Below are 23838 nucleotides of genomic sequence, written 5' to 3'. Positions count from 1 at the left end.
GGTGGGAAAACCAGTGGTCGTCGCTGCGTGCGAGTGGTGTTTTGGTACGATAGTAAAGGTATGCGACTATTACTTTTAGGTCTGTGTACCCATTATAGTGCGAAGGGCCAACGCGAAAGATCCACTGATACACACCAGGTTTCACTGGCATATAGCAGCACAGATTTCACGTTCGAGTTGAATATTCGGATTTTGGTGCGTCGACTAATCTGATTGTATTTACATACATTTCTTAAACTCGCAAAAGCAACCCTCGCCTTCTAGATAGGTGTATCATGTCGATCTTAGTGTCACCATCGGCCGCCATTTAGCTACCAAGATATTGGAAACTTTCCACATTCTCCACTGATTGCCCAGCTACCGTAAAACTTTAAGGGTTGACCATCAGACAACCAGAAATCGCATAAGGATGCACGCTGTACATCGTATAAAGTACTATTTTAAGTCACTATCGCATATATGTACGGCTGAGGGACAATTTTCATCGCATATGATGTTATTTTATGAACTTACTGCGATGTATCTGGTAAAATCATGGAAGAGTGCAAATTAATTTTTATAATGCATGACTACATCGTAGTAGACGATATTCCGATGTTTTGTTGCGACGAGCTTTGCTTATTCGCAAAAGCGTTCGAGTGAACTCGCAAAGTGTCAATTGAATTCGCATAATTGCGTACTGCGATGATTATACGACTTCGCTTAGTGCTTTTCTTATTATGTCAGTTTAACTCGTATTGGTGTACAAACTAAATCGCATAAAAGTGAAAATGAACTCGTTCAAATGTACATACAAACTCGCATAAGTTAGAATCGTTAACGTTGGCATATTGCGATGTGATACGTGATGACAATGAAAGAGGTGCTGTTGGAGTGCCGAAAAGCTAAAAGAAAGTGAAAAGTCATCATTATGGTTACAAAACAAGTTACAAAGTCATCATTTTTGTTTTGTTGACCTTATAATTAACAATGGGGGGTGCTAGCAAGAGAGGAGTAGTGGTAACAGTGCGGGAAATCATACTACATCATTTTGATTCCCAAAGAGCCTGCCGATCACGTACAGCGCACGGAAACCAAGTGCATTCCAACAAGCACTGAGGTGAGTTAGAATGGCATGACATTTAACCAGTGTGTTTCATAAGTAGTGTTTGGTGCTAAGTGTGAAGTGCGGCTCGATAATCCAAAGGTTATTAGTTCGATACTTAGGTGACAAGATTTTTTTATTTCGAATATTTTAAGTCGCATAAGGTGCTATATTACGTCGCAATAGTACATACCTCCTCCTCTCCTCTCCTCTTCTTGGCGTAACGTCCTCACTGGGACAAAGCCTGCTTCTCAGCTTAGTGTTCTATGAGCACTTCCACAGTTTTTAACTGAGAGCTTCCTCTGCCAATGACCATTTTGCATGTGTATATCGTGTGGCAGGCACGAAGATACTCTATGCCCAAGGAAGTCAAGGAAATTTCCTTTACGAAAAGATCCTGGACCGACCGGGAATCGAACCCGTCACCCTCAGCATGGTCATGCTGAATACCCGTGCGTTTACCGCCTCGGCTATATGGGCCCTTGCATACCGTACATCGCATAAGATATCGCTTCAAGTCATATAGCGTCATTATTTTCCCGTCAATACACGTATAGCGCCTCCACTTTTGTACGCATAAGGCACTTTTACTGCATCTTATGCGATGTAACTTTACCGTATAAAAGTACGTATAACATGATCGGACAAAACATCGTTGTGCAGTACTCTGCACGTAAATGCCCTGTACACTATGGTCTTTTTTACACGGGGGATACGTACCGTGTAAAAAAGGAACGTGTAAAAAAACGTGTTAATTCGGAAACCCGTGTGAAAAAAAACTGAGGGAAATCTGTAAATATTTGAAATGTTCTCACCTTCCGATATCCGAGGATTGTTTTAGATAGTTAACCCTCAAGAGGATACCTTAAAAAAAGGTCTGTTCCGGGACCCTGGGGTCCATTGGACCCAAACATATATTCTCGTGTATCTCGTGATCCTTACTTTCCAAACTAGTTTGGGAAATTTCCGATAGTTGGCGGTGGAGAGCATTCCAAAACGCCCCTAATCAACAGGATGTAACATATAAAAGCAAGCGGACAAAACGCATATAACAAAAGGATAAATCGCACTTTTGTAAATAGGTGACATATATGTCTGCGACAGCTCAAAAGGGTTCGTTCAAATATTACGTAACGCCAGAGGTAGCGAGGCAGTCTAGCGCTGTGTTATGCTTCATACAAAAATTTAAAATTTACCACACAAAAGTTGTTACGTGGAGTAGGAAGGAGTTCTAAAATTGTCAAATTTCAAGTTCGGTATTATTTGAATGAACCCAAAGAGACATCACAGTCAAATAGATATAATATTCATGAAATTACCATCTTATATACCACATCCTGAGCATCCAAAATGTATATCTCATACGAGATACTAGATACTAGATCTCATATATCTCAGAATCCTGATTACTTAGAAAGATAAATGTTCGGTAGGTCAAAAATCTTATCGATTTGGAATTCTGCCATAAGGTGGCGCTAATGAGCTTTTTTTATTTTACATCTGTTGTACATCGGGATACTTATTATTTATAGAGATGGTGTCTACGGCAAAGTTTTGGTAAAAAAAATACAGACACAATAAAAATGGCATACATGCGGATATATAGTTCAGCAATGTTATTGGAGTACAGTTTATATTTTAGAGGTATTCCTGGAGGAATCCGGAATAAATTCCTGGAGTAATTCCGGGATAAATTTCTAAAGAAATTACGGGAGGAATCCCAGAACTCTCCTGTAAGAATTCCTGGGAGAATGTCAGGAGAAATTCCTAGAGGAATCTCAAGAGGAATTCCTAGTAAAATCCCAGGAGGAATTCCTGTAAGAATTTCTGGGGGCATCCTGGAAAAAATCCTAGATGAATCCCTGGAGGAATTCCGAGGGGAATCCTATGAGAAATTCCTGTAGGAATCGAGGTTGCAGGAAAAACTTCGGAAGGAATTCTTGGAGGAATCCCAGGAGCAATTCTGGGACAAATTCCTAAATGAATCCAGGGAGGAATATCCGGAGGAATCCCGGGAGGCATTCCTGGAGAAATCCGAGGACAAATCCCTGGAGGAACCTCGAGAGGAAATTTGGAAGGAAACCCGGGAGGAATTTCTGGAGGAATCTCAAAAGGAATACTTGCAGAAATTCCTGGATAAATCCCGGGAGGAATTTCTGGAAAAAAAATGGGATGAGTTGCAAGTGTATTTTCTAGATGAAGCCTTGAAGGAACCTTGAGAGGAATCATGGAGGTTCAAAAGTCTATCAATATGTGCTCTTTGCAGCTACATTTGCGCCACCTTATGAGCCAATTCTGAAGTAAATTGTCTACCAAATAGGAAGTATTGGTGTTGTTAACAGTATGTGAATAAATTGTGTCAAGACATATTGTATTGAGAAGTTTCCTTTTTTTGAGGACATTTGTCGCTTGGGGTGTCTAGGATGCTGGGCGGATATGTATTTATTAGCGCCAGCTTGCAGAAAAACTGTCATTATCTTGATGAGTTAAACACTTTTGCCGAAGACACGAATATACTATACATTCAGAATATAAAGATGTTTGAGCTAAATATAACTTTAAATCCGCATTTTTAATACACACTGGAACCCTCTACTGTGCTAATTTCGGTTCAATTTATTTACCATAAGATTGCCCGTGCCGTGGGGTCCAATGGACCCCAGGGGTACAAAATCGTCTGGTTCAATTTTGAAATCCAAAATAATCCATAGTACTCCACGATATTTTTGCACAAATAACTCATCGCGGTGTAGTTTGAAGGTACTGTAAAAATGGGGCGGATATGTCAATCCAAACTTTTTTGCGACCACTGAAGTGGCTCTGGGGTCCAATGGAATCCAGGTATCCATTTGAGGGTTAATAAGGAAAGGGAGAGTGGTGGTAGTAAGGGTTGAATCTAGGGTGAGTGGGGAAGGGGACAAGGGATGGGTTATGGGGAGCAGAGTGCATACTCTTTCCATGGAAGATCGCAGAGGATATTTTGCAGTGTTTAAACGGACGAAGCGAAGGATCAAGGAGACTTTCAATACCCCTACAGGTCCATGGAGCAAGGTGGTGTAGAGAAAGATGTTCCAGGACATCCAAGATCTTTCGTGAATAAAGGCTTTTATATCTACGATCGTAATAGATTGTTACATTACTGGTACTGTGCAACATCTTACAGGTCTACGGAGCATTGTTCTGTAAATAAATATTTAATTTTAAAACATAAACTCTAATTTTGATCTCCAAGAACTTTCGCGAGTAAAGGCCAGAAGATCTACAAACATAGCCAATGGTTTCTTGCTACACTACCGATGCGTTGTAACAACCCAGAGGTCTATTGAGCATTGTACTGAAGAAAATTTATTTCCAAAGATATGCTAGGTCTGCCATGAACTCCCAAGAGTAAAGGGCGTAAGATCTACAAGCGTAATCAACGGATTATTCTTACATGACTGATACGATGCAATATCGTACTGATCCATGTAGCATGGTTCTGTGAAGAACTACTTTCCAAAGATGATCTAGGCCCTCCAAGAACTCCCACGAGAAAAGGCCTTAAGATCTATACGCGTAATTAATGGTTTGATGTTACATTACTGATACGTTGTAACATCCTACAGGTCCATGAACCATTTTTCTGTAAGGAACTAACTTCCAAAGATGTTCTAGGTCCTCCAAAAATTTGCATGAGTAAAAACCTGAAGATCTACATGTGTTATCAATGGTGTATTGCCACATTACTGACACAGTATAGCGTTCTCAAATAGTCACCACTCACTTGCTTATTGAAAATAGATATGAATTGGTATGTCGCATCGTATATTCAGCTGACTTCATCTGAAATGGTCCATAATCCGGCTCCGGAAGAACTGGACCAGGATTCGGAAATGGCCGTATGACCTCTGTGAGATCCTTAATAGTCACCACTAACATCCCTACCAAAAAAGACATGGAATGATGTTTCGCACTCTATATTAAGTTGACTTGATTGAAAATAACCTGGTGTGGAGCCCGGAAAACCAGGTTCGGGACATGGAAGTGGCCTTCCGGTCACGAGACCATCACCAATCGATTTAGCATGTTTTTTTTTTTTTTGGGATACATACTTTTTATTGCTTCAAATCAGCGGCAAAAATAAGTTCCGTTTTTGGCTCGATTTTGCCCACTGTGCAATGGTTTGTTGCCACATTACTGATACAGTGTAGCATCCTACAGGTCCAGGGAGCATAGTTCTGTAGAGAAATAATTTCCAAAGATAATCTAGTACCTCCAAGAACTTCCACGAGTAAAGGCCTTAAGATCTATAAGCGTAATCAATGGATTGTTGTTGCATTTCGATACGTTGTAACATGCTACAGGTCCATGAACCATTTTTCTGTAAGGAACTAATTTCCAATGATGTTCTAGGTCCTCCAAGAAGTTCCACGAGTAAAGACCTGAAGATCTACAAACGTTATCAATGCTTTATTGCCACATTACTGATACAGTATAGCGTCCTTCAGGTCCAGGGAATAACTTCTCTTCAGAATCAATTTTTTTTTTTCTGTATTAACGAGATTTTTAGCCCTAGGCTAGTTCATCTCGGGACCCACGCTTTACTTCCCTTCCGAAGGAAGAACTCACATTTAGCGAGTTTGTCGGGAGTGGGAATCGATCCCAGGTCCTCGGCGTGATAGTCAAGTGTTCCAACCATCACACCAGGTCCGCTCCACTCTTCAGAATCATGCTTCATGGACCTGTAGGATGTTACACCGTATCAGTAATGTAACAAAAATCCATACAAGTGCAATATGTAGATTTTAAATTCTTTATTCGCGGAAATATTTGGATGACCTAGGCCATATTTGGGAAGTAGTTTTCTACAGAACCATGCTACATGGATCTGTAGAATGTTACACCGCATCAGTTATATAGAAACAATTAAATGTTTACGCTCGTAGACTTTTAGGCCTGTACTCGCGGAAGTTCTTGGAGGTCCTAGAATATCTTTGAAAAGTACGTCTCTACAAAACTATGTTCTAAGGACCTGTAGGAAGTTGCACCGTATCCGTAATGTAACTACAATATATCGATTACGCTTGTACTCGCGAAAGTCCTTAGATAACCTAAGTTCTTGGATAACCTAGAACATCTTTTATTTTTTTCTTAACAGAACCATACTCCAGGAATCACCTTTAGGAAAACCACCTTTTTAACCCCTCCTTGCCTACCATGTATTAACCCCCTCTCTCCACCAAACGCCCCCCCCCACACCTCCACACCACCGTTTCTTACAGACCTCTTACATCATCATCCGCCCCCACCTCATACCACTTTTCAACCCCCTTGCAATTTTTTCGCATAAATCCCCTTTCATCCTTCTATAAGAGTTCCCTTCTGGACACTTAGTGCTAGAAAGTTGGAAAACCCATGTTAACCCTCTAATACCCAAATTTTTGATTTTGATCTAAATATCATTTTTCGTCATCTAAAATCGATTTAAACATGTTTTGGAAGATGATTCTTTTTAATTCTCGATTTCGTGAATTTCAATTTTTGATTTTTCTAATTTTTATTTTTAAACATCCCCACACTTTTATATTTTTCCTGAGAGCCTATTTGGGGTACGGATTTTTTGAGATGAAAACATTTTGAGATTTTATGATTATTGTTGAAATATTTTTATTTTTATTTTTTTCATAGAAAATTTTATTTTCCGTGTAATTTTAAGGAAAATAATTTTAGAGTGTATTCGATTCCCTTAAACTATTAAACTAGGATAGAATGATTTGGGAAAAAATTAAAACATGTTAATTGTAGCGATTCAATATAAAATAAACAATGATTTCTGACAGGTGACCAAAACATCAATTTTTCAATGATTTAAAAAAAATGTAAATACGCTTCAAAATGCACCAAAAACCATTTTGAGATATACAAAACAGTCCTAAATTTCAGCCAAAAATTAAAAAAAACGATTTTCCACGAAACAAAAATTACAAAAATGCTCAAACTATTCCCCTTCTAAAGGCGGGGTTTGGTATTAGAGGGTTAATTCGCGAATCCGTGTAAAAAAAACCCTTATTAATCCAACTAGCGGTAATTGTGCCTTTCTCGACCCTTCGAAAACCCATTTTTACACAACTCAAGTGATATGTAGATGAATATCGCACTCTCATACGTTTCACAAAAATCCCTTTCGTAGCACCTGAAATCTTATCTTGCTTTTGATGTTTGAGCCTTAAACAAACATTTGGATTTTAGTCCGCCATCTTGGATATTTCGGTATCCATTTTTGGACTCCGGACATCTTCTACATATCAAATGTACCCATATTGAAAGATTTAGAGCCGAAATCTCCATTAAACAGGCGCCGTCTTGAATGTTGAGACCTCATCTTGGATATTTTAGTCGCCATTTTTGAACTCCGGTCATCTTCCCCATACCAAATATACCCACATTGCGTGGTTTTGAGGAATAAACTCCCTTAAGCAGCCACCCTCTTAAATTTGGATCCACCATCTTGGATTTTGGGCGCCATCTTAGATGTTTTAGTCGTCATTTTTGAAGTCCAGACATCTTCCCCATACCAAATATACCCATATTGCGTGGTTTTAGAGCCTTAAACTCCATTAAACAGCCGCCATCTTGAATATGAAGCCGCCTTATTGGATTTTTTAGATCGCCATCTTGGATATTCTGGTCGTCATTTTTGGACTCCGGACATCTTCCCCATACCAAATATAACCGTATTGCGTGGTTTTAGGGCATAAAACTCTGTTAAACAGTCGCCATCTTGAATTTGGAGCCGCCATCTTGGATTTTAGGCGCCATCTTGGATAGTTTGGTCGTTAGTTTTGAAGTCCAGACATCTTCCCATACCAAATATACCCATATTACGTGGTTTTAGGGAAAAAAGCACAATTAAACAGCCACCATCTTGAATTTGGAGCCGCCATCTTGAATTTCAGACCACCACCTCGGTTGTTCTAATTGCTACTTTTGGAATCCGGAAATCCGTCCCCTACCAAATATACCCCATTGAATGATTTATTAGTTAAAAACATCATTCAACAGCCGCCATCTTGAACTTTGAGATGTCATCTTGTATATTCTGGTCGCTATTTTTGAATGGTTTTAGAGCCTAAAGCTCAATTAAACAACCGCCAACATGAATTTGGAGCCGCTATCTTGGAGTTTAGACCGCCATCTTGGATATTCTGGTCGCCATTTTTAGAGACCGAACTTCTTCCCATTCCAAATATATCCATATTGCGGGATTTTAGGTCCTTAAACTCCATTAAACAGCCGCCATCTTGAAGCCGCCATATTTGATTTTAGAACGCCGTCGTGAATATTCTGCTAATCATTTTTGGACTCTAGACTTGATCCTCATACAAAAAATACCCATTATGCATGGCTTTAGAGCCTAAAACACCATTAAACATCCGCCATCATAAATTTGGAGCCACCATCTTGGATTTTGACCGGGGCCTGTGGCGCAATTGGTCACACGTTTGCTTCAGATGGTCATGGGTTCGATCCAAGCCCCGGCACTTTCATCAGTTTCTCTTTCCCCCTGAGATCAGCTGACACTGACCCTCTTCTGAGCCCATGGCTCGAACGAACCCGGATACTTGGATCTTGGACGAACCGGCAACTTACAATGTATCCCCAATCGGACTGGCAAAAGGAACAACTAACAGCCACACATCAACTTCCTCGTGCTCATCATTCTACCATGATAGGGTAGAATGTGAAAGCAGCACAACGGAAACCAGTTCGATATAGTACAATTAGAATAGAATGCATTTAGGCGCTGTACAAAGTGTAAGTACAGCTTCCAATTGCTATCGCTCACGCAGTGCCCTAGTGGACAAAAGAGCTGTAAAATTAGAAAAAAAAAACATCTTGGGTTTTGGGTCGACATCGTGGAATGTCTGGTCTCCAGTATTGATATCCGCACAAAATTCGTCAGCCATGCTAAAGGTTACTAAATTCGCCGCAGTTTGATGTATCGCATGATGGGGCCAGATTCAGTTTTATATACGGCCAGTTCTACCGGTGCGGGTCCGGATCACTAAAATGGTCATAACTCCGGAACGCCGTGACCGATTCGAACCATTTTTAATGGCGAACAATGCGGTAAAATTCCGAATCGATTCGTGCTATAATCCGCAAAATCGGCCAATGGGGAGTGCTTTAAAAGTGAGTGAACTTCTTTTGCTCACAGACATACATACATACACACATTCAGACATCATTTCAATTCGTCGAACTTAGTTGATTGGTATATGCGACTTGGTCCTCCGAGCCTTTTCCGTAAGTACACTTAGTGTACGAGAAAGGCAAAAATTTCCAAAAAAAATTGTAAAACTTTATTTTTTAAAGAGACCTTATCGCAATGCAGCATTCGCCTCTGTTCTAGAAATTTCTTAAGATTTTTCTAGGAATATTAAAATAGAATCAATTACTTGTTTCTCTAAATATTTATTTAGCGATTCCTTCTGAAATACGCCCAGCTTAAAGCATACTGTTAGAAAATACTTCAGGATTTTTGTTAATGGATTTCTTCAGAAATTCTTCTGATAACATCTCATAAGATTTGTTTAGGTATTCCACCAAGGGTTTTCCATGGAATATCTCGAGGTATTCCTGTGTGATTTGTTTTCAGAAAATCTTCCTCTGATATCTTCAGCAGGTTTCATTTGATTCTTTCAGATATTGCTGCAAGGATGTTCTCGAGAATTCCTTGCGAGGTCTTTACTAGAATTCAGTTATAGTTTTCTTCAGAAACTCGTTCAGAGAGTCCTACAAAATAATCATTGAAATTCTCTCAGGGATTCATTATGGAACTTCTACAGGAGAAATGTGTCTACATATTCTCACACGTTTTTAAATGTCCTTGAATATTTTTGTAAAAGTCCTCCTGCTATAGGGCATTTTTTTATTATCGTACGGGATTGGGCCGAAGGGTTCCAGATTTTCATGAAACTTTTTCCACAGGCAGGACTCATGGATAAACAGGGGATGGCCAAAATGTTTGGGATAGGCAACTTTTTTTCTCTCACAAAAAAGTTCAACATACTGTAACTTTTCATAGAGTGCATCAAATATTCTCAAACTTTGACTGTTTGTCAACCTATTATATGTGCATCATTGGTACAAATTTGAGCTCGATTGGTTGATCTTTCGCGAAGTTATAACCGTTCTGGTAAAATACTATTTTTAGACTACTAATTTTTGAGCTGTCATATCTCGGAGACCAGTGAACCGAATTGAATGAAATTTTGAGCTTTTATTCACAATAAATTATTGCTTGAAAATCATTTAAAACATGGGTACTTTTTAAACTGAAAAAAGTTATGATGGATTGACACTTTTTGGATCTTTTTCGAAAAAAATGCATTTTTTTTTACATCAATGTCATAAAATTTTGTTTTTGATATCCAAAGATTTTCTACTTCTGTTCATAAGAAATCTATAAAAAGATATATTGGAGCCTATTTGGATTAAAGGAAGAACACATTTAGTAATTTTTGTGCAGTATTGTAAATTTGACTCATTTCCCTCTAAATGGGTGAAAATGTCAAACCATCATAACTTTTTTCAACGTTTAATAATTATCTATGTTCTGATGAATTTTCAAGCATTATTATATTATTGATAATCGCTCAAAATTTCATTCGATTCGGTTCACTGGTTTCCGAGATATGACAGCTCAAAAATTGATAGTCTTAAAAATAGTGTTTTACCAGATCAGTTATAACTTCGCGAAAGATTAACCAATCGAGCTCAAAGTTGTACCACTGATGCACATATAATATAATTAATAAACAGTCCAAATTTGAGAATATTTGATGCACTCTATGAAAAGTTACACCATGTTGAACTTTTTTGGGAGAGAAAAAAAGTTGCCTATCCCAAATATTTTGGCCACCCCCTGTATAAACAAAAAAAATGTCGCCTATTTTCCCGGAAAATTCAGGTGGAAATTCTTTGTTTTCCTCTGACCAAGGATGGGAACACTCACTTGCAAAGAGTTACACTCACTTGCAATTTTCTCAGCTCAGAAGCGTGCAATCAAGAAACTATGTATGGACGACTTTTGCTTTATGGTTTTGTCTAACAGTTTACCGAATAGAGTAGGGGTCGCACACGTATACCAAAGTCGTGAGGGAGCTGCGAAGGCAACTCTCCACGAGGTGAATGTAAATTACACTCACCCCGTGGAGAGTCGCTTTCACAGCTCTGTCACGACTTTGATATGCGTGTGCGACCCCTACTCTATTCGGCAAACTTTTAGACAAAACCACAAGGCAAAAGTCGTCCATACGTCGTTTCATGATTGCACGCTTCTGAGCTGAGAAAATAGCAAAAGAGTGTAACTCTTTGCAAGTGAGTGTTCCCATCCCTGCCTCTGACACTACTTAATTGGAAAATCATAACTCAAGAACGAAGCATTATAGAAACAAAGTTTTTTTTAGAAAATGAAAGCAAATTTTCCCAGAAATCAAAAAAAAAATATATGAACTGGAACTTCCCGAGATGAACTAGCTTCGAGTTAAAAATCTCGTTAATAAAGAAAAATGAACTGGAAAAAGTTTTCCACAAAAATTTCCACAGTTGAGAAAATTCGTAAAGAAAAGCCGGAAAAACAATGCCCCAACTCGTGGAAAATTTTCAAAAAAATATTTTTGAGGAGGTTATTTTATAAGCCTTAATCGCTGAAATTTCTGGAATGCACTTTTTTTTTGTTTTTGAGTTATGGCCAATTTTGTTGAAAAATGTCAAAATGTATCATATAAGCTTTTTCTTTGAAAAATTATAACTCAAGAACGAAGCATCGTAGAAACTAAGTTTTTTAATGAAAATGAGAGCAAATTTTCTCAGGAATCAAAAAAAAAAATTGAAGTGGGAAAAGTTTTCCACAAAATTGTCCACCGTTGAGAAAATTCAAAAATAAAGTTTTGCATGAAATTTTCTTCTTCTTTTTCACTCTTACAGAAGTTTTGTAAACAACAAGACCAAGAAAAGTAAAAATTCAATACAAAATCAAAACAATGCAGCGCTCTATTATCAGGTGAGAATGGCGTCTGCTACGACAGGTTGCCAGTCAACGTGGCGAAGGGGCAGCATGTGATGATTGGCATCACTTGCCTGTGGCATACCGTTGAGTCCTCTGCGTCTGCACAAGTTTATGCGGATGTACTTCTGCGAAATGTTTTTTGGCAAAAAGTTCACGTTTGGTACGGGGATGCCGTGCGTCAGGTGTTCTATTACATTGAAGATGATGCGGCAGAGTTCGCTGATTGCATAATAGATAGGCGTGATATGATTATGGATATGCACTGCACTATTCAGTAGGAAGCAAGGGAATCGACTTTTTCAGCTCGCTTCAACCCGATCACTGTGAACAAGAAAAGGAAGACAGATAGAATATAACAAATTGGAGGTAAGGGATAGGCCAATGATTGAACCTAGGTCCTTTTGTATACGAATCAAAAGCGTTAGCCACTAGACTATCAATCCCGTATCTTTCCGTTATGTTTTGCATGAAAACAATCAAATCTCATAGCACATACCCTTATGCTAACCCTCTTCACTCAAGAAGTGGTATTGGAATCATATGCACATGGATTAAAAACGAAAATTTTACATTTTCAATTGTCCACCTATTATCCGCCTGTGTGCGAGCTATTGGTTTTGAGACACGGTTTAAATTCGAGTGTAGTCGTCGTCGAGTGTTAAGTGAGCCGGCTTCTACTATAGGTACCCCATATCTGTCATCCACAGCTGATTCACCATGGGTTTGTTATTTTTTAATTTAGCTGGTGAAATAGTGCAATTAAAGGTTGCTACATGGAGCACTTATTTTGCTTAGGTGTAGAAGGGGCGGCCACTTGCAGTTGAATTGATCTAGTGGCCGACCGGTTTCTTTTGGTTTGTACAGCGGGGCCTTGAAACTGGACGATTTCTTCAAGTGGAAGTGGCTTTAATTAGGGGTTTGGTTATGAATTGATTGCTTGTGAAATTATCCGGTCTGTTCTGGGTTGATGAACTGCACAGTATTCTTATTCTTATCATATTGATTTGACATTGAAGGTATTTTTGCCTTTCTCGTACACCAAGGTGTACCGAAAGGCTATATGTTCACTCCAAAAATAAAATTTTGATAGAGCCCCCAGAGGGGCAAGTTTTATATACCAATCGACTCAGCTCGACGAGTTGAGATGATGTCTGTGTGTGTGTATGTGTGTGTGTGTGTATGTATGTGTGTGTATGTGTACAAAAAAAGGTCACCTCATTTTTAGATAGTAAATATCAACCGATTTTAACGATTGATGGCTCATTCGACGCGGCATCTGGTCCCATTGTTTCCTATTGAAAATGGTTCGGATCGGTCCAGCCGTTCCGGAGTTATGGCCATTTAGGTGCTCCGGAACCGGTACCCCTGGAAGGGGCCAGACATGAAAATGCACCAAACCCATGCATGCGACCCATCAAACCACGGCATTTACGATTACCTGATGAACGGTAAGCAGGAAAATAGTCTCAGACCATATCTGAACCGGTAGTGTTCCGGAACCGGTTCTGGGTGTCCCGCCGGAAGTGGCCAAATATCAAATTGAACATAACTCATGCATGCGACACATCAAACAGCGGCTTTTTCGATAATCCGATGAACGCTTAGCAGGAAAACAGTATCAGACTACATCTGAACCGGTAGTGTTCCGGAACCGGTTCCGGATGTCCCACCGGAAGTGGCCAAATATAAAAGAGTACCAAACCCATGCATGCGACACATCAAACAGCGGCATTTCCGATAACCTGATGAACGGTAAGCAGGAAAGCAGTATCAGACCATATCTGAACCGGTAGTTGTCCGGAACCGGTTTTGGGGGTCTCGACGGGTGTGGCCAAATATAAAAGAGTACCAAACTCATGCATGCGATACAACAAATAATGGCTTTCCTGATAACCTGATGACTGGTTATTAAATTGTATTTGGTATGGGGAAGACTTCCAGAGTCCAAAATGGCGATCAGGATATCCAAAATGCCGATCTAAAATTTAAGATGGCGGCTCCGAATTCAATATCGCGCCTGTTTAATTGAGTTTTAGGGCCTGAAACAATGCGTTATTGGTATATTTGGTATGGGGATGATGTCTGGATTCCAAAAATGATGACCAGAACATCCAAGATGACAATCTTGAATCTTAAATGGCGGCTTCAAATTCAAGATAGCGTTTTTTTCTTAGGAGTTTGAGGCTCAAACATCGAAAGCCAGATAAACGATATGATTTCTGGTATGATGAAATGGATTTCTGTTAATTGTATGAAAGTGCGATATACATAAACATTTCGCTTGAGTTTTATTGAAATGGGGTTTCGAAGGCACGAGAAAGGCGCCATCACCGCTAGGTGGATTAATTAGGGTTTTTCTTCATAAGATTTTCCATATTTTTTCAGAAATGTATAAGAAATTTATGCTTATACTGATTTCGATATCTCGTCTATACGAGTAAAGTAGCAAGGACGAGTTTAACTTGATGATGATTAACCTGGGCTTGTTAGGGGAATATCTGTAAGTAAAAGAAAATCGTGTTAAGTACTGTTCGACTCGAGTCAAGTACAAGACACTGAAGATGACCTTACAATTAAGGTCGAAATACGTATCTGTCAAAGGATGCAAATTCTTAGTGGAATTCAAAGGAACAGTACTTAACACGTTTTTCATTTTACTTACGAGTTTAACTTGTTACTCAAGTATATGCCCTCCCGCAATTTGTCACTACCTCCTTTCTCAAAGGCGTTGGTGTCATTGGAAAGTCCATGAGTACTAATCATTGATTAGTAATTAGCACAGAACATTCAATGAAAATCCCAGCCCTGTCATTCAGTGGTCATTCACAAGTAAACTCTAATCCACCGATTGGGCTTAATACCTATCCCTAAGTGTGTGGAGTAGAATCTTCCGATGCCATTTGGTGTAAACCGTGCGTCACTCTAACAAAACACCTCGAACCAGCAAACAACTTTAATTCGCATTGATATGTTTGCATTAATGGTCCATGTTTGCTCTGTCCAGCGAGTGAGCGGTCGCCGTCATCGATCTGATGCGAAAATGATTGTTGTTTGAGAGGGCAAACATCTTTAGTTGTTGGTGGACGCAGCCACAGACAGGTAAAACAAAGCAAATGTTCCCTCTCGACAAACGTGTGAAATGGGCGGAACCAACAATTACTCAAATCCCTGCAATGGATGGAGATGGGAGATGTTAAAACTATCGACTTTTCTCCGTCTGTCTGGCGTGACATTCCAAATGGGGCAGAGCCCCTGAATAAGTACATAAGTCCCAAGCAACATTTTGTTTTGAAATTAGTCTTGTTGAGGTTCTGAGAACCGTCATACAGCCTTATACCTTTTATTTTGGTTTTATGATGGTTTTAAGATATTCTTCTAGCTAGAAGAATCAACTTGACTAAGAAATGTTACTTGGATTATGTAAAAGTGCGATAGGAGGAAATCAAAATGTTTGTCCGGACTTTTTCAAATGTTGGTCTACTTTTTATATCGAATCATATAAATTTGGCGTGTGAAAAATTATGTTTATTTCTTCAGAAGAGAATCTGTCTGTGTCAACAGATCGAGTTTACTCTCAACAGAACGTATTATTTGTCAAATTATTGTTTTCGCGACAAATTTCGGGTAAATAACACATTGGATACACAACACTTACATACACAAAACAACATTTCAAAGGCATAAATATGCACTGTAATAATTGGCATTCAAGTTGGGTCCCAACCCTATTACGGTAGTTATTTTTGCTCAAGCTACTTGAGGTTTAGGGTTCATGCAATGTTCCAAAGAGTCTGTCCCTGATACCTACATAATATTCGAACACAAAGTATAGGAAGACGATTGGAAAGTGCGCGTCTACATACGTGCGGTGGTTCCGCATAGTATCAAAGATATCGCATTTAATATTTAGCGCTCAAGGTGCACAATGTGTCTAACGTGGTCGTTATAATCGAATATTTATTGGTTTTTATTTGGTGGTGACGACACGATAACGATCCGGACGTGCTGCCTTGAGAAGGGTGTCCGGTCCGTCCAATAGTAACACTTTAATACGAATGAAGAATTGGAGGGTTGGTCATGGCATTCTTGAACTTCATAGTTAAGGTGAAACCGAATGCATTTCTTCATTTTCTGGTTTTTGTTTTTTTTTTTAAATTTAATAACGGAGAAGTATTTTTTAAATCAGTCTCAATACACAGATGAAGGATCAAGATATCTCCTGAATTTTGTCCTGGTGGAAAATGTTTATCAGTTTTCTAGAAACCACTTTTTTTTTAATATCGACTCCAAAATTGTTTTTTTAAAACTGACCTACATGTCTTTCACATTTTTTTTTTCAGAAATTCTTTAAGCATTTCCTTCAAAAACTCATCCATTTCTTTAGTACTCTTTCCAATAATTACTTTTGGAAACCTTCAATGGACTTTCTCAAAAATTCTTCCAGATATCCCTTCGGGGATTCTTTCGGAACATCTTTCAGTCCTACTCAGGGATTAATTTTGAAGTTTCTTCTAAATTTCTTGGATAAATTTGTACTGGTTTTCATTAAGAAATTCCTCTAGATTTTATCAAAGATTCCTTTGCTTTGCAGAATTTCCAATAAATTCCATCCAAAATTACTCCATGAGGTCTTTTGGAAATTCCTCCAGGAATTGTTTCAGACCATGTTCCATATTTTTTTTCGGAAATTTATCCAGATAATCCTGCATACAACTGTTTATTTAAGGGTGCTTCCAGGAATGCATCCTACGGTTTCTTCAGGAATTTTTCGGAGATTGTTTGAGAAATTCTTCCAGGATTGGCCCAAGAAATTCCTTTGAGAATTTCTTTTGAGATTCTTCCAATTGTTTTTTCGGAAATTCCTCAGGGGTTTCTTAGAAAACTCTTCCAGAAAATTCATCTCAAACTTGATTTTTTTTTCCAGAGTTTTGAACATATGAAAATACATGAGATGTTAATGTGAAGAAAAGGGAGACAGATAGAATATATAAAATAGGAGGTAAGGGACAGGCCAATGATTGAACCTGGGTCTTTCTGTATACGAATCAGAAGCGTTAGCCACTAGACTATCAATCCCGTATCTTTCCTTTTGTTTTGCATGAAAACGAGAAATACTCATATCGCATACCCTTATGCTAACCCTCTTCACTCAAGTAGTGGTGTTGGATTAAAAACGAAAAATTCATCTCAAACTTGATTTTTTTCCAGAGTTTTTTTTTTGGGAATAACCCAGGAATTTCATTGGGAATTTTTAAGTGTCTCCAGAAAATTCTTCAAAGGTTCCTCAAGGAATTGCTGCAGATTTCTTGAGGGATTTTCTGGGTATTCCTCTATATATTTTCTCAGAAATTTATCCAAGATTTTCTCTAGAGATTTCTCCGCGCTTTGTTTCAGGAATTAATTTGTAAAGAAATGACAAGTCCGTGTGTTTACAGGGATTTGTTCAGAAAGTCGTTCAAAACTTTTTCAGGATTTCTTCTGCAGTTCTTATATAGATTTTCATCCATGCTATCCCATGAAGTTGCTCCATATTTTCTTCCAAGCGTCTTCCAGAAAAAAAAAACAAAAATGCCTTTAAAGATTCCTTCTGGGATTCCTTCTGAAATTTTTCCAAAGATTCCAGCAGAAATTTACACAGGAATTACTTCACGTATTCTTTCAAACAATATTTTAAGAATTTATTTGGAAGTGTTCCCTAGAGAGGATTCTTCCAAGAAGGATTTCTCAAAAATCTTCAAAAAGATTTTTTTTTGTAATTTTCATAAATTCCTTCAAGATTTTTTTTTCAGAAATTCACCATGGGTTCCGAAATTGATTCAGATATTCCTCCGGTGATTTCTCGAAAGATTCCCTTAGACACTCTCAATTGATTTTTTTTATTCCTGTACAATAAAAACAAAATTGCTTCAGGAATTCTTCCAGATTGGATTTCAGGAACTCCTCCAGGAATTTATTCAGTAATTAGTTCAAAGATTCGTCTAGAAATTTCAAAGTATTTAAAATTTCTTCCAGGAATTTTTCAAAAATAATAATTTAGGGTGTTATTCTGGACTTTTATCCAGTATGTAGTTCGTTCAGGAATACATCTTGGAATTATATCTGGAATTAATTCAGGGGTTTCTTCAGAAATAGCGAATCTACTATAGACTGCTTAAAAAAATCCTCTAGAATGTCTTGGCGAATTTCTTCAGAGTTGTTACAATTAATGCAAATCCCATCCTAGGGAGACGGTGATCGGCGAGATTAAAAGAATATGAACGTACATTTTAACATTTATTTTCTCTTTTCCTGCTCCTAAAGCTCATCCTAATCCTGTGAACCCTATCTTTCTTTCTTCGCATGTTTCTATTCAACACTTCACTCACATTTTGAAAGCCTCCGCCGGTTCCTTGCCGATCCTCACTTCTTCGGCACGACGCGTTCTTCCCCTCTTGGTGGACGGGTATCCCAGCACAATCTGCATATTCCTTGCCCTGGCCACTGGCGCGCGGCCGGCGCGCCCGGGGTCTACGGCTCCGCCACGAAATTCGTTTTCCTCGATTCCTCGCACTGATGAGCTTGGCATTCCGGGACTTCGACGTCGCCCAGAGCAACCGACACTACTCATGACGATTCACCCACGAAACCGTATCGATCAATCCTTTCGTTTTGATTCTGCAAACGTTCCCTGGCCGTACCAACGCGAACAACAACGAACACCACGACTTTCGCGGTCAGCCGGGTCCAGCAGATGCTTTCCGAAAAAGCTCGTCCGTCCGAGCCAAAATCTTTTTATCCTCCCACCACGGCTTTTTTTTTCCTCGGTTCCAACGTCGTTCCTTTCTGTTGTTTTCGCGAGCTTGACAAATAAATTCCACGTCAATCCGTTTGACGTTTCGCTCTTTGATGCGAAGCGTTGCGTTGGATCATGGCTGCGTCCTGCTTGCGTGATGAACATGAGGTGGGCATTATATGAGACACGGTGGGGCAGAAGGCGAAAGGCTTTAAAATGAACTTGTTTTATTTTTAACATAGCTGGTTATACATTTACTTTCACAGCTCTTTTTGAAATAACCTCACTGAAAATCTTCAAACGTAACAGAGTCTCCTACAAAAATTTATTCAGAGATTTCCCCAAAAATTTCTCAAAGGATTCCTTGAGAAAACCTTTCATATATTATCTCAGTAAAAAAGTCAATCTACCTGGTTTTTTCATGGATTTCTTAAAAAGCTGCTCCGTAAAAAATCTTCTAGAGATACTAAAAGAAATTCTTCCAGGCATTTTTAATAAAATTTTCTATAAATTCTTTGTAATTTTTTTACAGATTTCTTAAAAAGTTTATCTAGAAATTATTGAAGATAATTCTCCAGAGTCTAATGAACGTCATTTTGAAGGCGCAACCACGAGAGTGTGGAGATTGACATCTAAGCCCAAAGGGAGACAAAGTTGTGAAATACGGAACCGGTGAGAGTGGAACTTCAAATTCAGTTTAACTTTATATTTTACTTTTTGAAGGTTTTGCCTTTCTCAGTCTAGGGAATCCAAACGATTAAATTGGCAATGACCGCAAGCACCGAACTAGCGTTACGAAGTCGTGGGTTCGAATCCTCCCACATCAAGTGGTATTTTAGTCTTGTCTACTCTAGCCTGCACATACACAGTCATTCATTGAAAGAATCCTGGAAAATAATAGAATAGACTAGGGTCTGGGGCCATTTGGGCAGGGGAACCTATTTTGGGCACTTGCTGCTTTTACTCAGTCAATTTTTGACAGATTGACTTAATTTTTGGGATACAATCAGATACGTAAGGTACACCGGGGCAAGTTGAAACGGGTGGGGCAAGATGAAACAGCGTAATTAGTTTAACGATTATGAAACTTATCACTGATTATAAATACTTTATAAAGGGATCAAATCGAAAAGATCTCACCGGTTATACTGTTAAAAGTCCAGAAGGATATGTAGCTTTCCATCATTCTTGATTGCACGGTCCATCTGGTATGGTGTAAATCATCTGGTCAACTCTGTTATCTACGCTGGGGTTCAGATCACTTTTATTCACGTTGCATCGATCTCATCGACATAGGGAAACAATTCATTACCACCAAGTTTTGTTGCAATTTTTCACTGTGGTTCACCAAACACCAGCCCATTTTGTCATAAAATCCATGGTAACGAAATAAACATCTTACATGCCAACTTGAAGTTGCATTCTTGTTCACTAATTGCTATTCTTTTTTTCTGCTGAACCTGAGTAAAAGCTGGCGATCATCGCGACAATGACAAACCACAGTTGTTTGCCCAGCCAACACACGATCGCATATGATGTTGAATAGAATGCTAAAGTGGAGGCGATATGCGTACACTTTACACACGGTTAAATGGGAGCATGTACGCATATGGCCTCCACTTTAGCATCCTATTCTACATCATATACGACTCCGTGTTTGCTGGGTGTGATTTTGGTGAACTTGTACATTCACTGGCTATTCAAGAACCTACTTATGAACAAATTTGAAAAAAAATGTGACATAAAACCAATACTCAACCGCCCGCACACGCAGTCTGCTGCGATCTCGAAAGATTTCTCTAAAAAACTTCCTATGAATTCTTCCATGGATAACTTTTAACAATCCTTCAGCATTTCTTCATCAATCCCTCCAGGTTTTCTTTTCGAAGGTCTTTCACAAACTTTTCCAGAAATTCTTTAGGCAATTCCTTCAAAAACTCTTCCATGAATTCCTCAAAAAGTCCTTGCATTGATTCCTTTGGCAATTTCCGCAGAGTTTTCTTCAGAAATTCTTCAAAAGTTTCCTCCAGAAATTTCTCCACCAATTCCTGTAGAAAACCTTCCATGGCTTGTTTCCGAAATTACTTCATCCTTCGGTAAGTCGTCCAGGGATTTATTAAGATAATCTTCCACAGATTCAAACATAAATTTTTTTAGAATTTTTTTAAGAAAATCTTCTATAAATTGCTTTAGAAATTCCTCCATGAATTTCTTCCAGTGTTTTTTTTTTTTAAATGATCTAATTTTTTCTAGAGAATATTTTCCAAAAGTTACTCTTGGAAACCTTCCATGGACATTCTTAGTAATTCTTCTATTGGTTCTTTACCATATCTCTTCGAGGACTCTTTCCGAAAATTCTTTGAGAAATTTCTCAAAAAAAATATTTTATTTTGCCCTAGAATTCCTTAAACTTGCATGGATAGCTTCCAAAATTGCTGCATGGATATCTTTGGGAAATCCTCTAGGAATTGCTTTAAAAGAATCTTTCACGGATTCGTTCTAAAGTTTCTCCGCACGGGATGAAATCTTTTATGAGTTTCTTCCAAAATTGCTTTATGGATTCCTTTATAAATTCCTCCTTCTTCAGACTTTTCCTAGAAATTCGCAATAAGCTTCTTCAGAAACACTTCCATGGAATCCGTCAGGAATTTCTTGGGCTCGATTGGAAATTCCTGAAGGATTACCTAAGTGATTTCTCCTAATGGTTCAAGCTAAAAATCATACAAATATTCCCTCAGTAAGCCGGCCAGATATTCCTCAATGCATTTTCTTAGAAATTCATTTAGAATTTTCCCCTCGAATTCTTTCAAGAATTCTCTTAGGAATATTGGCACATGCTTATCCATAACTTTTTCCAGATACTCCTCCAATAATTTCTTAATGGATATGCCCACGGGTTCTTCCAGGAATTTCTTTAGAGATTTCCCCAGGAATTCTTTAAAAAACATCTCAAGAAATTCTTTCAGGAGCTTTATCTGGGGTTTCCTGAGATTCTTTTCAAGGATTTCTAAATGACTCAATCTGATTGCTTATCGACTGTAGGCTTGAACGGGTATAGGGATTTTCTCGGCTTTTGCAGTCGGTAACAGCAGCGAAAAGAAGTTTGCCTCAACTTCCGACGGTTTCGGTTTATTTCAATTTTATTTTATTTCTTCACCTTTAATCACCTGAAGATGGTTTAAAATAAACCAAAACCGTCGGAAGTTGAAGCAAACTTGTTTTCGCTGCTGTCACCGACTGCAGAAGCCGAGAGAATCCCTATATTTCTAAATGACTTTCTTACGGAAAACATCCTTTTAGTTCTTCAGGATTTTTTCTTGGATTTCTTCAAATTTTTCGCCAGGGATTCCCAGATTTTTTTTTTCAGAAATTCAACTAGAGGTTTATTTGTAAATTCCGTAAGGGATTCATTTAAAGATTCCTTCATGAATTGTTTTGGAAATTCTACTAGAGATTCCTACAAATATATCTCCAACTACTTCTTCGGTATTCCAAGGGTGTCTTCAGGAGTTTAAGCATGGATTCATACATAAATTCTTCCATGAAGTTTTTCAGAAGTTCCTATTCTATTTCCATTGAATATTTTCCAGGTATTCCTCCAGAAATTTATTTAATATATGAGCTTATTTTTTTCTTTAAGGGTGGTTGTTGTTTTTGTCGGAAGGAACAAAACAGTTGTCTCATCGTTTTGCTAATCGGATATTATATTATAAGTTCTCCACTCTTCTTTTTTGCGTAATGTCCTCACTGGGACAAAGCCTGCTTCTCAGCTTAGTGTTCTATGAGGAACTTCAAAAATCTATACTATGCCCAAGGAAGCCAAGGAAATTTCCTTTACGAAAAGAATCGAACTCGTCACCCCCAGCATGTTTTTGCAGAATACCGGCGGCGCGTTTGCCGATGTCGATCTTCTCACTGAAATCAGCTGTACCGTTCGTCTACATTTGCAACATGTAAAACAATTAATGTTTCTTCCTGCGTTGTAACCTTGATGATTGGCATGCAATGTAGCAGCAGCACATTCTACTTGCGCACAATACGCACTTGGTATTGGATTGTATTTCGCCAATCATCAAAAAGGCAGTAACGACCCATCAGAACCATGTTTGAAAGTACCGAAATAATTAACGTATTGCCCAGCGCCACCAACCGTCGCTATCATTGCATTGTTATATTGCAATGTGCCTGGAATAGTAGTGGCACTGATTAGTCACGATAAGAAGGTGCAGCCGAGTCAACATCCCATCGAAGGTGAGCAAATATGTATTTATAGAAAAATTTACGACGCATGGTTTACAATAATAAGAAAAGAAAAAAAAATAGCGAAATTCAAACAATACAGATGTGCAGCTCTCGTTTAGTAACTGTGAATTTACACATGGTACAGGCTGAGCTGAGAAGTAGGTTTCTGTCCCAGTTGAAATGTATATTCGATCTAGACATCCAATCCATATTCTATTTCATCAGCAACAATCTATTCGAAGAATGTCTCCTTTTCAGAACCCAAACAGTCACAGCTTTGAAGGAGTAGGTATTCCGCATGACCATGCTGAGTGTGAAGGCAGTGACGGGTTCAATTCCCGGTTAATCCAGAAACTTTTCGTAAAAGCTTCTCGACTTCCATGGTCATAGTCATAGTCATTAGTGTCTTCGTGTCTGCCACACGATATACACATGCAAAAGGGTCATTGGCAGACCAAGCTCTCAGTTAGAGGGTCTTGTTTCCCGGACTGAAAAAAATCCCGGGATTCGGGATTTTTATTTTCCAAATCCCGGGATTTCCCGGGATCCCGGGAAAAATCAAAATTTTCCAAAAAAACGATGTAAAAAGCTAATGGATTGATTTTTAAAACATTTTAATTCAAATTCAACTAATAATCAAAATATTCCAAATAAATTACATAATTCAAATACATTTGATTGTGTATG

The 23838-nt window shown here is 38.5% G+C and overlaps 1 protein-coding gene across 5 annotated transcripts in view; it reads left to right on the top strand.

Moving 5' to 3' along the window:
* LOC109418392 (UDP-glucosyltransferase 2) overlaps window positions 1-23838 on the top strand; it is a 740033-nt gene that overhangs the window by 586341 nt on the left and 129854 nt on the right. The window lies entirely within an intron of this gene.

The sequence above is a fragment of the Aedes albopictus genome, chromosome 3, assembly GCF_035046485.1.
Source record: "Aedes albopictus strain Foshan chromosome 3, AalbF5, whole genome shotgun sequence".
In the NCBI taxonomy this organism is placed as follows: Eukaryota; Metazoa; Arthropoda; class Insecta; order Diptera; family Culicidae; genus Aedes; species Aedes albopictus.
The sequence above is the reverse complement of the archived record's forward strand: the minus strand, read 5'-3'. Positions and strand labels throughout refer to the sequence as shown.